The sequence below is a fragment of the Bombina bombina genome, chromosome 6 (assembly GCF_027579735.1).
Source record: "Bombina bombina isolate aBomBom1 chromosome 6, aBomBom1.pri, whole genome shotgun sequence".
NCBI lineage: Eukaryota > Metazoa > Chordata > Amphibia > Anura > Bombinatoridae > Bombina > Bombina bombina.
The window spans coordinates 1,045,888,435-1,045,906,041 of NC_069504.1; the positions used below are offsets into that span (position 1 = coordinate 1,045,888,435).

General features: G+C 43.3%; 1 protein-coding gene across 1 annotated transcript in view; it reads right to left on the reverse strand.

Annotated features, from left to right (window-relative positions):
* The window catches only part of FKBP4 (FKBP prolyl isomerase 4), a 121,029-nt gene that overhangs the window by 57,087 nt on the left and 46,335 nt on the right, over positions 1-17,607 (reverse strand). The window lies entirely within an intron of this gene.

Genomic DNA, 17,607 nt, shown 5'->3' on the forward strand with positions numbered 1-17,607 from the left:
GCAGGGCATGGCCTTTACCTCCCGTAATATCAGCGATAATTTCTTTCAAACCGGGCCCGAATAAAGTCTGCCCCTTGAAAGGTATGTTAAGTAATTTAGATTTAGAAGTTACATCAGCTGACCAGGATTTTAGCCACAGCGCTCTGCGTGCCTGAATGGCGAATCCGGAATTCTTAGCCGTAAGTTTAGTTAAATGTACTACGGCATCAGAAATAAATGAATTAGCTAGCTTAAGGGTTTTAAGCTTGTGTGTAATCTCATCTAATGGCGCTGAGTCAAGGGTCTCTTCCAGAGACTCAAACCAAAATGCTGCCGCAGCCGTGACAGGCGCAATGCATGCAAGGGGTTGCAATATAAAACCTTGTTGAACAAACATTTTCTTAAGGTAACCCTCTAACTTTTTATCCATTGGATCTGAAAAGGCACAGCTATCCTCCACCGGGATAGTGGTACGCTTAGCTAAAGTAGAAACTGCTCCCTCCACCTTAGGGACCGTTTGCCATAAGTCCCGTGTGGTGGCATCTATTGGAAACATTTTTCTGAATATAGGAGGGGGTGAGAAAGGCACACCGGGTCTATCCCACTCCTTAGTAACAATTTCAGTAAGTCTCTTAGGTATAGGAAACACGTCAGTACTCGTCGGTACTGCAAAATATTTATCCAACCTACACATTTTCTCTGGGATTGCAACTGTGTTACAATCATTCAGAGCCGCTAACACCTCCCCTTATCAATGCAATTAGTACATACATTTCTATTGGGCTCCACCTTGGCTTTTGAACATATTGCACAAAGAGATTCCTCTGTGTCAGACATGTTTAACAAACTAGCAATTAGACTAGCAAGCTTGGAAATACTTTTCAACTAAATTTACAAGCAATATGCAAAACGTTACTGTGCCTTTAAGAAGCACAGAAAAACTGTCACGGTTGAATAACAATGAACCGGATTAGTTATAGAGACCAAATTTTCACAGTAAAAGCATAAATTTAGCAAAGGATTGCACACATAAGCAATGGATGATTAACCCTTAATATCAGAAAAAACGTATAACAATTGAAAATATAAGCATTTTTATCACAGTCAAAGCACAGTCTCACAGGTCTGCTGTGAGTGATTACCTCCCTCAAAACTAGTTTTGAAGACCCCTGAGCTCTGTGGAGACGTCCTGGATCATGCAGGGAGAAAAAGACAGACTGTGACTGAATTTCTGATGCGTAGTAAAAGCGCCAAAATAGGCCCCTCCCACTCACAATACAACAGTGAGGGAAGCTCAGTAAACTGTTTTAAATTAAAACAAACGACAGCCATGTGGAAAATAATGCCCAAAACAATTTTTCACCAAGTACCTCAGATAATTAAACGATTTAACATGCCAGAAAACGTTTAAAATCTAATTTATGAAATGTCATTAAAAGCCTGCTGCTAGTCGTTCAACACTGCAAGTTAGGCTAAAAGTTATATGCATACAGTATTTTCCCAGTGAAGTGCCATTCCCCAGAAATACTTAAGTGTAAACATACATACATATCAGCCTGATACCAGTTGCTACTACTGCATTTAAGGCTGTACTTACATTACATCGGTATTAGCAGTATTTTCTCAGTCAATTCCATTCCTTAGAAAATAATATACTGCAACATACCTCTTTGCAGGTGAACCTGCCCGCTGTCCCCTGATCTGAAGTTACCTTACTCCTCAGAATGGCCGAGAACAGCAAATGGATCTTAGTTACGTCCGCTAAGATCATACAAGAAAAACTCAGGTAGATTCTTCTTCAAATTCTGCCTGAGAAGAAAAACAACACACTCCGGTGCCGTTTTAAAATAACAAACTTTTGATTGAAGATATAAAAACTAAGTTTAATCACCACAGTCCTCTCACACATCCTATCTATTAGTTGGGTGCAAGAGAATGACTGGGTGTGACGTAGAGGGGAGGAGCTATATAGCAGCTCTGCTTGGGTGATCCTCTTGCACTTCCTGTTGGGGAGGAGTTAATATCCCATAAGTAATGGATGACCCGTGGACTGACTACACTTAACAGGAGAAATACGTTCATGTTTCAAATAGGGCATGCATTTCAAATAGGGCATGCAATTTTAAACAACTTTCCAATTTACTTTTATCATCAATTTTGCTTTGTTCTCTTGGTATTCTTAGTTGAAAGCTAAACCTAGGAGGTTCATACGCTAATTTCTTAGACCTTGAAGGCCGCCTCTAATCTAAATGCATTTTGATAGTTTTTCACCACTAGAGGGCATTAGTTCACATGTTTCATATAGATAACATTGAGCTCATGCACGTGAATTTACCATGGAGACAGCTCTGATTGGCTAAACTGCAAGTCTGTCAAAAGAACTGAAATAAGGGGGCAGTCTGCTGAGGCTTAGATACAAGGTAATTACAGAGGTAAAACATGTATAATTATAACTGTGTTGGTTATGCAAAACTGGGGAATTGGTAATTAAGGGATTATCTATCTTTTAAAACAACAAAAATTCTGGTGTTGACTGTCCCTTTAAGCATCACTTCCCTTCCCACAAACCCCAGTCATTCGACCGAAGGAAAAGGAGAGAAAGAAATTAAAACACAAGGTGCAGAGGTGCCTGAGGTTTATATAAAAAAAAAAAAAACTGTCTGAAAACCAGGGAGGGCCGTGCACTCACCATGTCAAGAAATAAATATTTATCAGGTAAGCATAAATTTAGTTTTCTTTCTAATGACAAGGTCCATGGATCATCATCAATTACTGTTGGGAATCAATACTCAAGCCAGAGGACAAAGATGATACGGGAGGGACAAGACAAGTAACCTAACCATAAAGGCAATGCTTGAAGACCCTTTCTCCCGAAGAAACCTCAGTCGAGGCAAAAGAGCAAATCTAGAGACTTTAGAAAAAGTGAGCAAGGAAGGCCAAATCGCTGCCTTACAAAAATGTTCCACATAGGCCTCTTTCCTGAAGACCCAAGAAAGAACACCGCCCCAGTGGAGAGAGCTGTAATTCCCTTAGGAGGCTGCTGTCCAGCAGGCTCATAAGCCCTACGATAACACTTCTCAACCAGAGAGAAGAGAAGTGTTGAAAACATACTGGCCTATATGTCTAACCAGAAAAACAACAAAAAATACAGGGGACTGATAAAGTCTCTTGTAGCCTGTAGAGAAAATTTAAGATCCCGCACAACATCTAAGTTGTGCACCCAACGAACCTTATGAGAAGGAGTAGGACAGAGAAAAGGAACAACAAGTTCCTGACTAAAATCTCTGTCCGAAACAACCTTAGGAAGAACTGCTTTATCTACCAAAATACGAGATAAGGAAACCACACTGCAAAGCTGAGAGTTCGGAAACCCTCGAGCAAAAGAAGAACAAAACTCTCCAACATAACAATTAATATCTATGGAATGTGTAGGCTCAAACTAAGCCTGACTAAAAACTTTAAGAACAAAGTTAAGGCTCCAAAGGAGCAATTGACTTAAACACAGTCCTGATTCCGACCAGGACCTGAAAGGCGATTGTACATCCGGCACATCTGCCAGCCGCTTGAGCAGCAGAATGGCAATGCCGAATCTGAACCTTGATGGTACTAACAAATAACCCCTTTCACCTGGATAAAAGAGAAGATCCTTGGGGTCCTGTAAAACAGACATCAAGCGCCAGCAGCTGGATGCGAACCAACAACCTTTGAGTTGCAAGGCACAAACCACTAGGCTACATAGTCTGCTTTCATATCTTATAAAAAAAAAATCTTTCTAGGGATAGGCTTACGACCCTGATCTCCAAGCAGACAGTTTCAGAGAAACGATATTTGGACGACGGAAGGACCCCTGAGGAAGAATATCCTTCCCCAGCAGAAGTCTCCACAAAGATAGAGAGACGACATATCTACTAGATCCACCCACCAGATCCTACGAGACCACGCAGGAACTAGTAGAAACCCAATGCTCTCTCCTACTTGAACCGCGGAAGGAGGACAAACAGAGAAGGAGGATATGTCAATCTGAAGTTCCAGGGAACTGCCAGAACATCCATTAGAAGGCTTGAGGATCTCTTGACCTCAAACCGAACCTGGGTTTTGACGAGACCCCAGCAGAACCAATTCTGGAAACCCCCATTTGGGAGATAACCTGGAGAACACTCCCGGATGGGGTTCCCACTTTCCCGGGATTAGAAGTCTGACTGTTCAGAATGCCGTGTCCTAGTAGTCCCTTCCAGAAATGTGGGTGCAGATGGGCAATAACTGTAAGCACCTACCCGCAGAAAAATCTGAAACCTTACCTACGTGACTAAGGAACTAAAGTTCTTCCCTGGCAGGTGATGTAAAGTCACAGAGGCTATGTTGTCTGTCTATAACCCGATAAAATGGGCTAAAGACCACTGAGGTCAAACCATCAGAGCACTGAAAGACACCATCTGCCTCAAAGATTAAGGGAAGAGCAACTTCTCCCAGGAACAAAGTCCCTGCGTTATAATGCGAGCATCGAACCCGCTACCTCTTGAATGATAAGCGAGCACTCTACTTTAAATTGGCCTAGCAGCCCTTTGCTGAGTTGGCCCTGTCGGGATTTAAACCTGTGACCTTGGATCATTTAGACAGGCTTTTTGTAGTCAGGGCAATTACCAACTGAGCTACCTCACCTGCTTCCATTTGAGCTAATTCCCTGGCGAGTTCTCAACGAGTCCCAGACACCTCCCCAGCCCAGCAGGCTGGTGACCGCGGTCAAACGCCTAGGAAGGTCTCCAAAGCGAGAGGGCAGAGACCAAAATCTTGATGAAGAAAAACACGGAAAGGAGACTCTTGTCGATACATCTAGATACTCCAAGACACCCGGATAATCCCCATTCCACTGACTGAGCATGCAGAACTGCTGAGCTCTCAAACATTAATCCCTTGCAGTTGGGACAAGCGAGCTCTTTACCAAATCCACTTCCATCCGTGGAACAAAGAAAAAAAAACAAATTTAAACATTTCATGCCTAAATTAGGACAAAGGTAGTTGGAACAGAATGAAAAAAACTAGACCCTGTTCCTAAACTGAAACAATCCCTCCAAGGGAGGAAGATTCTGAACACATTTCAAGACGGCCTCTCTCTTTATCTGGGCTACAAAGAAACATGAGGAGGAGGAACCTACTCCTGGAAAGGAGAATTTGTAACCTTGGGACACTATACCTACAGCCCCTTAGGGATCTAGGACATCTATTATCCAGGCAAGAGAAAACAACTGAGACAGACTGCCCCCCACAGGATCCAATCCTGTTCTGGGGCGAACCTTCATGCTGGATGATAGTTAGCTGTGGTTTTCTTTACCTACGTCCCCCTGATCTAAGACTGACTGGATATCCCAGAGAACTTTGACTGCTCCTGCTTGGAAAACAAAGGGAAAGACTTCTTCTGAAGTACAAGGGAACAAAAGGCAGCAACAGAAATAAAAAATTGGCCTAACAGCCTCTGTTATTGATCTCCTTATTGAGTCCTCCAAAATGGAATCAGACAAAGCGTTCCAAAAAGAAGCCGCACTAGTCCATAAAAGTTTGTAAACGAACCTCTATCCTAACTAAGGATTGAAGGTCTCTAACCAGAATAGCAATAGCTGCACCATGATATTTAAAGGAGACAGCTATTACAGACAGGTGAAGGGGTAATCCTTGACATCCCCATCCCTGAGAATTTTCTCTTAATACGGTTGAAAACAGGAAAATGTTTACAAATGAATCCTAGTAAATACAGAATTCACTAGATAGAGGATTGACCACGACAGGAGAGTCAAAGTTTACCAAGTAGACAACCCCTCCTAAACAGAAAGGAGTTCCGTCTTGAATCTGAGAACTACTTCAGTACCAGATGAAGGAATTACACTGTCCAAGTTGGAGGTTTAATGCTCAGATGCTACTGACTATCCTGCTCATAAAACTATAAGAAGGACAAAATGTGTAGCAGCCACAAGCGGAGCAGAAACCTAACTATCCGATTCATAAAATAACCTCTTGCGATTTCCCTTTCAGATATGAAAAGCAGATAAAGCCACTGATGCCAAAATACACCTGGGCAGACAATTCTGCACGCAAATAACTTCTCTAGGAGATTGAGAGGAACCGCAGGGCACTGCATGTGATGCCATAAAAAGGCTTGGGGCGACTCAGGAGAAAGCTGTGGCATAACCTAAGCAGCATCATCCAGGGAGACATGAGGCTAAAATAATTTTTATAAATTAAATTATTTAAAATATTTAAACTGACACCTTCACTTTAAGAAATATGTATTTAGGAACAGAGCTCTGTTCCATACTAGAAAGGAAAATTATTCACAGAAAATAAAATAGAATTTCCTTAGGTGAAGGAAATCCAATAAAAAACAACGTACATTGCAATTACAGATATAGTAAACCCATAATGCACGGATGCCCATGAAAGACATGATGCAAGGAAGGTTCTGAATAACGCGCTTGTACTGAAACACAACTCTGTTTAATAAACGCTCTGATGTAATGTGCAGTGAAATTACAGAAGATAACTGACTTTTGGTAAACATTTTGGAATGTAAAACAGAACACTCTTAATAAAGTGACTTATCCGTCTCTAGCTTCCTTTGCTATAGGGCTTGCCCCCAACAAAAATCACTGCTCAGAACTCTGTTATTATTACAATATGGCGCCTCTCCGTTCCGGTGGGGTCACGTGGTCGGACCCAGAGGAAAAATAAATGGCGCCGCTGCACATTACTATAAAGAAAAATTGCGGAGTCCTAGATCACAAAGAATGGAGCGTGTTCCACGCTACATTCCTCAGCCAAAACTGGTACACACAATAAAAAATAAAAGATCTGTGTAGGTGATCATATGAACCCAGAGCCAACAATCTTGCTCTGCTAGCTAGGCACTTGAAAAATATTCTCACCGCCCTATAAGTTCTTCCTACTATGAGGATTCTGAATAACATAGTTATGTTAACATTCTAGCCGTCCAGCAGTCAGACGACTCACAAAACCGCTCCTCACAGAGACCTGTGTAAAAAGAAAAACAGAGTAAGCTTACTCAGGCTTTCTATACCAGGGCAGCAACATGTTAGGAAAACACAGCAAATCCAACTTTACAAGCCCTGCTGAAGAGACGAACGTGGAGTACAGCTAGACCCAAATTGTGATGGAAGGCCAGGGCAATTTTGCCCAGACTTCAAAATTTTAAAAATCTTGATAGAATCTTGATAGAAGAATCTTAATCAGGACACCTCATTACTTCACCTCTTCCTGTACTAGAGGCAAAGAGAATCACTGGGGTTTGTGGGTAGGGAAGTGATACTTAACAGCTTTGCTGTGGTGCTCTTTGCCTCCTCCTGCTGGCCAGGAGTGGTATTCCCAACAGTAATTGATGATGATCCGTGGACTCACCGTGTCATTAGAAAGAAAGCTAATATACTTCTATTATCATATTTACTTTGTTTTTTTGTATCCTTTGTTAAAAGCAGGTAGGTAGACTTGGGAGCATGCACAGTCACTACAAAGCAGCAGTTTTGCAAGAATGCTTTAACAGTTATACATTGTTAAAGGGACAGTCAATACAAAAATTGGTATTGTTTTAAAAAGGAAATTTATGCTTACCTGATAAATGTATTTCTTTCTTGACACGGTGAGTCCACAGATCATCTCCAATTACTATTGGGAATATCACTCCTGGCCAGCAGGAGGAGGCACAGAGCACCACAGAAAAGCTGTTAAATATCACCTCCCTTCCCTCCAACCCGTCATTCGACTGAATGAAAAAGAGAGAAAGGAAGTAACAAGGTGCAGGAGGTGCCTGAGGTTTGTATAACAAAGAAAAACGGTCTGTAAAAATACAGGGCAAGCCGTGGACTCGCCGTATCAAGAAATAAATCGGGTAAGCATAAATTTTGTTTTCTTTCTAATGACACGGTGAGTCCATGGATCAGTTCTAATTACTATTGGGAATCAATACCCAAGCTAGAGGACACAGATGATAAGGGAGGGACAAGACAGGGAACCTAAACAGAAGACACCACTGCTTGAAGAACCTTTCTTCCAAAAGAAGCCTCAGCTGAGGCAAAAGTATCAAATATATAGAATTTTGAAAAAGTGTGTAGAGAGGACCAAGTTACAGCCTTGCAAATCTGTTCCACAGAAGCTTCATTTTTGAATGACCAGGAAGAAGAAGAAACAGCCCTCGTGGAATGAGCCCTGACTCTCTCAGGAGGCTGCTGTCCAGCAGTTTTATAGGCCAAGCGAATTATACTCTTCAGCCACAAAGAAAGAGAAGTAGCCGTAGCTTTCTAACCCTTGCGTTTCCCAGAGAAAACGACAAACAGAGCAGAAGACTGGAAATCCTTAGTCGCCTGCAAATAGTATTTCAAAGAGAAAACACTGAACTATTTCCCAAAATGAATACACTGTATCTGTGTCAGACACAGGCTTAAGGGAATAAATGATGTGTTTGAATTTTCTAAAACAGGGGAGCTGTATTCATTCAGAGGTAAATCAGGTGTAGTAATTGTGTATACAAATATATGCAAGGTTCCAATAAGTCCTGTAACCCCTATTTTTTCACAGCCCCTTTGTTTATCAGTCAGTAATGAAAAATCCCACTGTATCGATATGTAGTGGTAACTTTTGTAATGGAAGTCCAAACAAACACATCAAATTACAAGAAACTCACTCACCCTCCTTCTTTCGTATAGGGCCCTGGAATATGGCATCGCTGTGGATCACAGCATAGTTGAAAATACCTTCTGTAGTATATGCGATGTTTGGTACATCCAGTGAGAGAGAGTGCTTGTAATGCTGCTGGGAGCGGTTTGAAGCCTGGGCAAACCGCCAAACAATGATACAATCAAAATACTTCCACACAGGTGAAAAAGGTTCCAGCAGTAAATGGATCGAGAAAAAGAGGTTTAAAAGTATATCCTTTATTAGTATCCGTAAAAAGTGTACTGTGTAAGTATCACAGAAAAAAACTTTGCAATATCACAGCCAGTAAGCTAGTCAGCCCAAAAGCTCTATATCAAACAGACCAACATGTTTCGTGCTGGTACAGCACATCTAGGTTGTGCAGCAGACGCTCTATCAGAAGAAGGGACACAAAGAAGGAACAACGATTTCTTGATTAATGTTCCTATCCGAAACCACTTTAGGGAGGAACCCTGAGTACGCAGAACTACCTTAATCGAATGAAAAATAAGGTAAGGGGACTGCAAGAGAGCTCAGACTCTACCATCCTAATATCTAAAGAATGCATAGGCTCAAACGGAGCCTGTTGAAGAACTTTAAGAACAAGGTTAAGACTCCAGGGAGGAGTAACAGGTTTGAACACAGGCCTGATTCTGACCAAGGCCTGACAGAAGGATTGCACATCTAGCACGCCCGCCAGACGTTTATGCAACAAAATAGATAAGGCAAAAATTTGACCCTTCAAGGTACTAGCAGTAGCAGATAATCCCTTCTCAAGACCCTCCTGGAGAAAAGATTAAATTCTAGGAATCCGAACTCTACTCCAAGAGTGTTGCTCTGGCTCTTTAGCAGGTGGCTATTAAGGATTTTGAGAAGGTTCTTTCCTTGTGCTGGTTGTGCATCCTGCTGAGAAGAGCCAGTGGAAACAGCTGCACAGCTGCTAAGACTGGAAGGGAGAGATACTCTATGCCGTGAGGAATCCAGTACATAATTGTTATCATACCTCATATCTTTGAGGTTGGAGTCTGTGAGTGCAATCTTGTATTGTAATAAAGGAATACGTTTTACATAAATACTGCACTTAGATAGTGTTTCTCTTCTGCGCTCTAGGTTGCTTTTTAATTTGGAGTTCGCTACTCCAAGAGTAGCCTCTGGATTCACACCAATACAGATATTTATGCCATATCTAATAGTAATTCTTTCTGGTAACAGGCTTACGAGCCTGAATCATGGTCTCAATGACCGACTCAGAAAAACTACGCTTAGATAGAATTAAGCGTTCAATCTCCAAGCAGTCAGCTTCAGAGAAAAGTGAATTTGGATGAAGGTAGGGCCCTTGAAGTAGAAGATCCTTCCTCAGTGGAAGTCTCCAAGGTGGGAAAGATGACATCTCCACTAGGTCTGCATACCAGATCCTGTAAGGCCACACTGGTGCAATGAGGATCACCGACGCCCTCTCCTGTTTGATTTGTGCAATGACCCGTGGAAGGAGAGCGAACGGAGGAAATAGGTATGCTAGACTGAAGTTCTAAGGAACCGTCAGAGTATCTATCATTACAGCCTGAGGATCCCTTGACCTCGACCCGTACCTCGGGAGCTTGGCATTCTGTCGAGATGCCATGAGATCCAGCTCCAGCTGTCCCCATTTGAGAATCAAGTTGGAAAACACCTCCGGATGGAGGTCCCACTCCCCCGGGTAAAAGGTCTGTCTGCTCAGAAAATCCGCTTCCCAATTGTCCACTCCTGGAATGTGGATCGCAGATAGACAGCAGTTGTGGGTCTCCTCCCACTGAATAATTTTGGCTACCTCTGTCATGGCCAAGGAACTCAGAGTTCCTCCCTGATGGTTGATGTTAGCCACTGAAGTTATGTTGTCCGACTGGAACCTGAAGCTAACTGAGGCCAGGCGAGCATTGAAGATTGCCCTCAGCTCTAGGATGCTTATGGGGAGAACAGACTCCTCCCAAGTCTATGTCCCCTTAGCCTTTAGTGAGCCCCAGACTGCTCCCCATCACAGCAGGCTGGCGTCCGTTGTCACAATCACCCAGCTGGGTCTGCGGAAGCAGGTTCCCTGGGAGAGATGTTCCTGAGACAACCACCAAAAAAAGAGAATCTCTTGTCGCCAAATCCAGATGTAATCGCGGGGACAGATCTGTATAATCCCAGTTCCATTGCCTGAGCATGCATAACTGCAGAGGTCTGAGATGGAACTGGGCAAACGGAATGATGTCCATGGCAGCTACCATCAGACCGATCACCTCCAAACATTGAGCCACTGACGCCGAGGAGAGGACTGAAGGGCCAGAAAAGAGTCGAAGATCTTTGATTTCCTGACCTCTGTCAGAAATATCTTCATTGATGAGGAATCTATTATGGTTCTCAAGAACACTATCCTTGTAGCTGGAATCAAGGAACTCTTTCCCAAGTTCACCTTTCATCCGTGAGAACGCAGAAAAGACAACATTATCTCTGTGTGGGAGTTCGCTTGTTGAAAGAATGGCGCATGAACCAGAATGTCATCCAGATAAGGCGTCACTGCAATACCCTGCAACCGGAGCACCACCAACAGAGATCCCAGGACCTTTGAAAAAATTCTGGGAGCTGTCGGAAGGCCGAATGAAAAAGCCACAAACTGGAAGTGTTTGTCTAGAAAAGCAAACCTCAGAAACTTGTGATGATCCCTGTGGATGGGAACATGCAGGTACGCATCCTTTAAATCCACTGTTGTCATGAATTGACCCTCTTGAACCAAGGGAAGAATGGAACTAATAGTTTCCATCTTGAAGGACAGTACTCTGAGGAACTTGTTTAGACTTTTGAGGTCTAAAATAAGTCTGAAAGTTCCCTTTTGGGAACCACGAAAAGATTGGAGTAAAATCCCAGACCTTGCTCCTGAATTGGAACAGGAACTATCGCTCCCAGGTCGGAAAGGTCGCGGACACAGTGTAAGAACGCCTCTCTTTTTATCAGGTCTACAGATAATCTTGAGAGAAGAAACCTGCCCCTGGGAGGAAAGGTCTTGAACTCTAGTTTGTATCCCTGGGACACTAAGTCCACCGCCCAGGGATTCGGAACATCCCGAACCAAGGCCTAAGCGAAGAAAGAAAGTCTGCCCCCCACAAGATCCGGTCCCGGATCGGGGGCAGACCCTTCATGCTGACTTTGAGTAAGTAGCGGGCTTCTTAGATTGCTTCCCCTTGTTCCAAGATTGCTTCCCCTTGGTTGGGCCTCCAGGAAGGCTTGAAATGATCCTGCTTGGGAGAGGGAAAGGAAGGATTACCCTTGAAGTTTCGAAAGAAACAAAAATTACTCTGACGTCCCTTCTGCTTATTCCTCTTATCCTGAGGGAGGAAATGACCCTTCCCCCCCGAAATGTCTGAAATAATTTCAACCAAGCCTGGCCCAAACAAGGTCTTACCCTTGTAGGGAATCACCAAAAGCTTAGACTTAGACAACACATCCAGAGACCGTGATTTCAACCATAAGGCTCTGCGGGCCAGTACTGCAAAACCAGAAATCTTTGCTCCCAACTTAATAACTTGTAGGGAAGCATCCGTAATAAAGGAATTGGCCAATTTAAGAGCCTTGATCCTATCCTGGATCTCCTCAAGGGGAGTATCTGTCTGAATAGAATCAGACAACGCATCAAGCCAGTATGCCGCCACACTGGTGACGGTAGCAATACACACCGCAGGTTGCCATTGTAAACCCTGGTGTACATACATATTTTTAAGTAACCACTCCAACTTCTTATCCATATATATATATATATATATATATCATCAGGTAAGCATAAATGTTATTTTCTTTTTAAAGACATGATGAGTCCACGGATTTCATCCTTACTTGTGGCATACAATACCAAAGCTATAGGACACGGATGAAAGGGATGGACAAGACAGGGAACCTAAACGGAAGGCACCACTGCTTTCTCCCAAAAACAGCCTCAGCCGAGGCAAAGGTATCAAATTTGTAAAATTTAGAAAAAGTGTAAAGAGAAGACCAAGTTGCAGCCTTGCAAATCTGTTCAACAGAAGCATAATTTTTGAATGCCCATGAGGAAGCAACAGCCCTAGTGGAATGAGCCGTAATTCTTTCAGGAGGCTGCTGTCCAGCAGTCTCATATGCAAAACGGATAATACTCTTCAGCCAAAAAGAAAGAGAGGTAGCCGTAGCTTTCTGACCCTTACGTTTTCCCGAAAAAAAAACGACAAATAAAGAAGACAACTGACGAAAATCCTTAGTCGCTTGCAAGTAAAATTTTAAAGCACGGACCACGTCCAAATTGTGTAGCAGACGTTCCGTCCGAGAAGAAGGATTAGGACAAGGTAGGAACCACAATTTCCTGATTAATGTTGTTGTCTGAAACAACTTTAGGAAGAAAACCAAGTCTAGTACGTAACACCACCTTATCCGAATGAAAAATAAGGTAAGGAGAATTATATTGTAATGCCGAAAGCTCAGATACTCGTCGAGCAGAAGAATCCAGAGATAACCACCATTGAAGAGATTCCCTTAACTCCTGATCTAGAGTTATTCGAGGAGACAAATCTGCATAATCTCCATTCCACTGCCTGAGCATGCTGAGCTGCAGAGGCCTGAGACGAAACCAAGCTAACGGTATGATGTCCATTGCCGCCACCATCAATCTGATTACCTCCATGCACTGAGCCACTGATGGCCGAGAAGTGGACTGAAGGACTCGATATGTATTCAGAATCTTTGACCTTCTGACCTCTGTCAGAAAATCTTTCATGGATATAGTCGATTAGAGTTCCCAGGAAGGGTAACCTTGTCTGCGGGATTAACGGATTCTTGTCCGGATTTACCTTCCACCCGCGATTTCTCAGGAAGGATAGCACAATGTCGGTATGGGACCTTGTTAGCTGATAAGATGATGCCTGGATTAGAATATCGTCCAGATAAGGCGCCACAACAATGCCCCGCGGTGTTAGAACCTCCAGGAGAGCCCCCAGAACTTTTGTGAAAATTCTGGGTGCCGTGGCCAGACCGAAAGGGAGAGCCACGAACTGAAAATGTTTGTCCAGAAAGGCAAACCTCAGGAACTTGTGATGATCTCTGTGGATAGGCACATGAAGATATGCATCCTTCAGATCCACTGTCGTCATAAATTGACCCTCCTGAATCAATGGAAGAATGGTACGAATAGTTTCCATCTTGAAAGATGGAACTCTGAGAAACTTGTTCAGACTCTTGAGGTCTAAGATAGGTCTGAAGGTTCCCTCCTTTTTGGGAACTACAAACAGATTTGAATAAAAACCCTGTTCCTGTACTGAACGAGACAAATAACTCCCATGGAAGAGAGGTCTCTTACACAATTTAAGAACGCCTCTCTTTTTATCTGGTCTGCAGATAATCGTGAAAGAAGAAATCTTCCTCGAGGGGGGGGGAAGAATTTCTGAACTCCAGTTTGTATCCCTGAGACACTATTTCTATTGCCCAGGGATCCTGAACATCTTGTAACCAAGCCTGAATGAAGAAGGAAAGTCTGCCCCCTACCAGAGCCGGTCCCGGATCGGGGGCAAACCCTTCATGCTGACTTGGAAGCAGCAGCAGGTTTCTTGGATTGCTTACCCTTGTTCCACGATTGGTTGGGTCTCCAGGTAGTCTTGGATAACGAATAGTTCCCTTCCTGTTTAGAGGAAGAGGAGGTTCCCTTGAAATTTTGAAAGGAACGAAAATTACTCTGTTGACCTCTCTGTTTGGATCTTTTATCCTGAGGGAGGAGATGACCCTTGCCTCCCGTGATGTCGGAAATAATTTCCTTCAAGTCAGGTCCAAACAGGGTCTTCCCCTTGTAAGGAATAGCCAGAAGTTTAGACTTGAATGACACATCCGCAGACCAAGGCTTCAACCATAAGGCTCTGCTGGCTAAGATGGAAAAACCCAAACTCTTAGCAGCCAATTTAGTAATCTGCAGAGAAGCATCCGTAATAAACGAATTAGCTAATTTAAGAGCTTTAATCCGATCCTGTATCTCTTCCAAAGAAGTCTCAGTCTTAAGAGACTCCGCAAGAGCATCAAACCAATAAGCTGCCGCACTAGTGACCGTAACAATGCAAGAAGCCGGTGCAATAGCAAACTCTGGTGAACATAGATCCTTTTAAGTAGACCCTCCAAGTTCTTATCCATAGGATCTTTAAAAGCACAACTATCCTCAATAGGGATAGTAGTCCATTTAGCCAAGGTGGAAATAACTCCCTCCACCTTAGGAACCATCTGCCAAGAGTCCCTAACAGCGTCAGCTATAGGGAACATCTTCTTGAAGATGGGAGAAGGAGAGAAGGGGATACTTGGTATCTCCCATTCCTAAGAAATCTCTGAAGTTCTCTTGGGAACTGGAAAAACAGAGTAAGAAGGAACTTCTAAGTAGCTCTCCAACTTACTCAACTTCTCCGGAGGGACCACTATTGAATCACAGTCGTCCAAAGTCCCCAAAACCTCCCTGAGTAACAGGCGGAAGTGTTCTAGCTTAAACCTGAAAGAAACCACTTCTGAATCAGTCAGAGGTAAGGAACTTCCTGAGTCAGAAATTTCACCTTCCGATAGGACCTCCATACCCTCCAACTCAGAGCCCTGTGAGGGTACGTCCGAGATCGTCATCATAGTATCAAAACTGCATTGACCACATAGTTGTCCTTTTTACGCTTGCCTTGAAATATGGGAAAGGCAGATAACGCATCAGAAAGTGTAGAGGACATAACTGCAGCTAAGTCCTTTAATGTGACTGCAGCAGAAACTGGAGAAGAAGTACATGGCACTGCTTGAGCTGGCGTTAAGGGCTGTGACGCTTGGGGAGAAATCTGCGGCATACTCTGCATCTCATCGGTAGACTCCTGAGAAGCATTCGCTTTGGACAATTTTTTTATCAAAGAAAATGTTTGCTCTATAGTGTAGAGCCCTCTCAATACATGAGGGACAAAAAAGGAACAGGAGGTTCCACATTTGCATTCAAACACATGGCACATGTAACATTCTGGACATCTTCCAAGTCCATGATAACTAAAAAGAAAGGAAAAATTGGTATTGGCCCTTTAAATTATACAGGCCCCTTAAATTTGTAGCCAAACACTATGTGTACAAGCACTAATATGAACAAGGTCTCTTAATACATCCTGAAAAATAACAGGATACTGCGCCTTTAAAAAATAAAACGTCCAACAATTTTACTGCACTGGATAATCTGTTACTCAATTTCTTTACTATGCCTTTTATTCCAGAAAAAAGAAATGAGACCTCCTCGCCTCAACAGCTCTGCTGAGGCGCCTACCTGCCACCAGGTACTCCGACCACTCTCCCAGCAAACTCCTGATCGGGTCTCAGAATGCTAAAATCCGCCTGCTTATCCAACCATGCGGTTTTAGCGTAACACCTGATAGCGATGAGGATCACTGATACACTGGATGTCGGGACTCCTGAGCAATTAGTAACTGCGCGGCTTCTCTACTGAAGCGTGCAAAATCTAACCCCGCCCTTCGTGGGCGTCAGGAAAAAAACTTCCCGGCTAAGACTTTAGTAAAAAAAAGCTGATCGCCGCTGTGTCATCCCAAGCGTAGCCCACAAAAGCACTGCCTTATACAGGAGCCTTCTTACTCAAAAAGCTCCAGATAAATATAGCCCCCTAGCGTCTTGCCCACAGTACTTATAAACAGTGTCTAGCAGAGGAGCCCTCACCGTAAAGAGCCCATGTCCCCCATTAACATAGTCCCAGCATAGGCCTGTAAAAGTGCAGTTTGCCTTGTCCAGTATGAAAGCCATACAAACTGTCTAATAGGGGAAGCCCTTCACCTAGAGAGCCCATGTTCCCAATGACATATGAATAAGGAAGTGCATAGTCATTTCTGAGATAAGATATGGCCCAGAAAAATAAAGACTGCACTTTTCCTCGATGCTGTCAGACAGCATGACAGCTCCCCCAGGATCAAGATGTCTTCTCCCTCCTATAGCCCTGTGAACACAGATAGGGCCTGAGTTAGTATCTGCTTAGGCCATCACCAGAAGGGCAGCAACACAGTATGGGAGGCGCAGTGAGAATCATGTCCCACCAGTCCCCATTGCTTTAAAGCCACCAATAGCTTTACTCTAGAGACTGACAAGGACTACGGCTACACCCTAGAATAAAATAGCACTCACTGGTACCATTTTAAAAATAATAAACTCTTGATTGAAGAATCTAATCTAACACCTCACTTTACCTCTTCCTATCACTAACACAGGCAAAGAGAATGACTGGGGTGGGAGGGAAGGGAGGAGCTATATATACAGCTCTGCTGTGGTGCTCTTTGCCTTCTCCTGCTGACCAGGAGGCGTAATCCCACAAGGATGGATGAAATCCGTGGACTCATTGTGTCTTTAAAAAGAAAATGCTTTATTTAAATTTGAAAATTTATGTAAAAAAATGTTACTGTCCCTTTAAATGTTAAAAGTAACTTTTTATTTTCTAATAGCAGAGCAGCGGCTCTAGAGAAACCCAGACAGCTTCTAAACCTCAGCAAGCCCTGCTGAGGTGCCTACCTGTCCTGCTGGTTACCGGAATCAATAGAAGTTAAAGATCCTCAGGCTTTCAGGTTAGGGCAGCAAAACTATTTGGGAGGCACAGTGAGGATTATACCCCACAAGTTCCCAATTGCTTAAAAGCCACCACTGCTCTACTGTAGAGACTGACATGGGCTACGTCTACACCCTAGGAAGAAGCAGAACAAAACTTGCTCTGCTGTAAAAATAAAAAAATCTTGATTGAAGAATCACCTAAAAACTTTACAACCTCCTTACTTTTAACATAGGCAAAGAGAATGACTGGGGTTGGAGGGAAGAGAGGTGATATTTAACAGGTTTGCTGTGGTGCTCTTTGCCTCCTCCTGCTGGCAAGGAGTGATATTCTCATGAGTAATTAGAGATGATCCGTGGACTCAC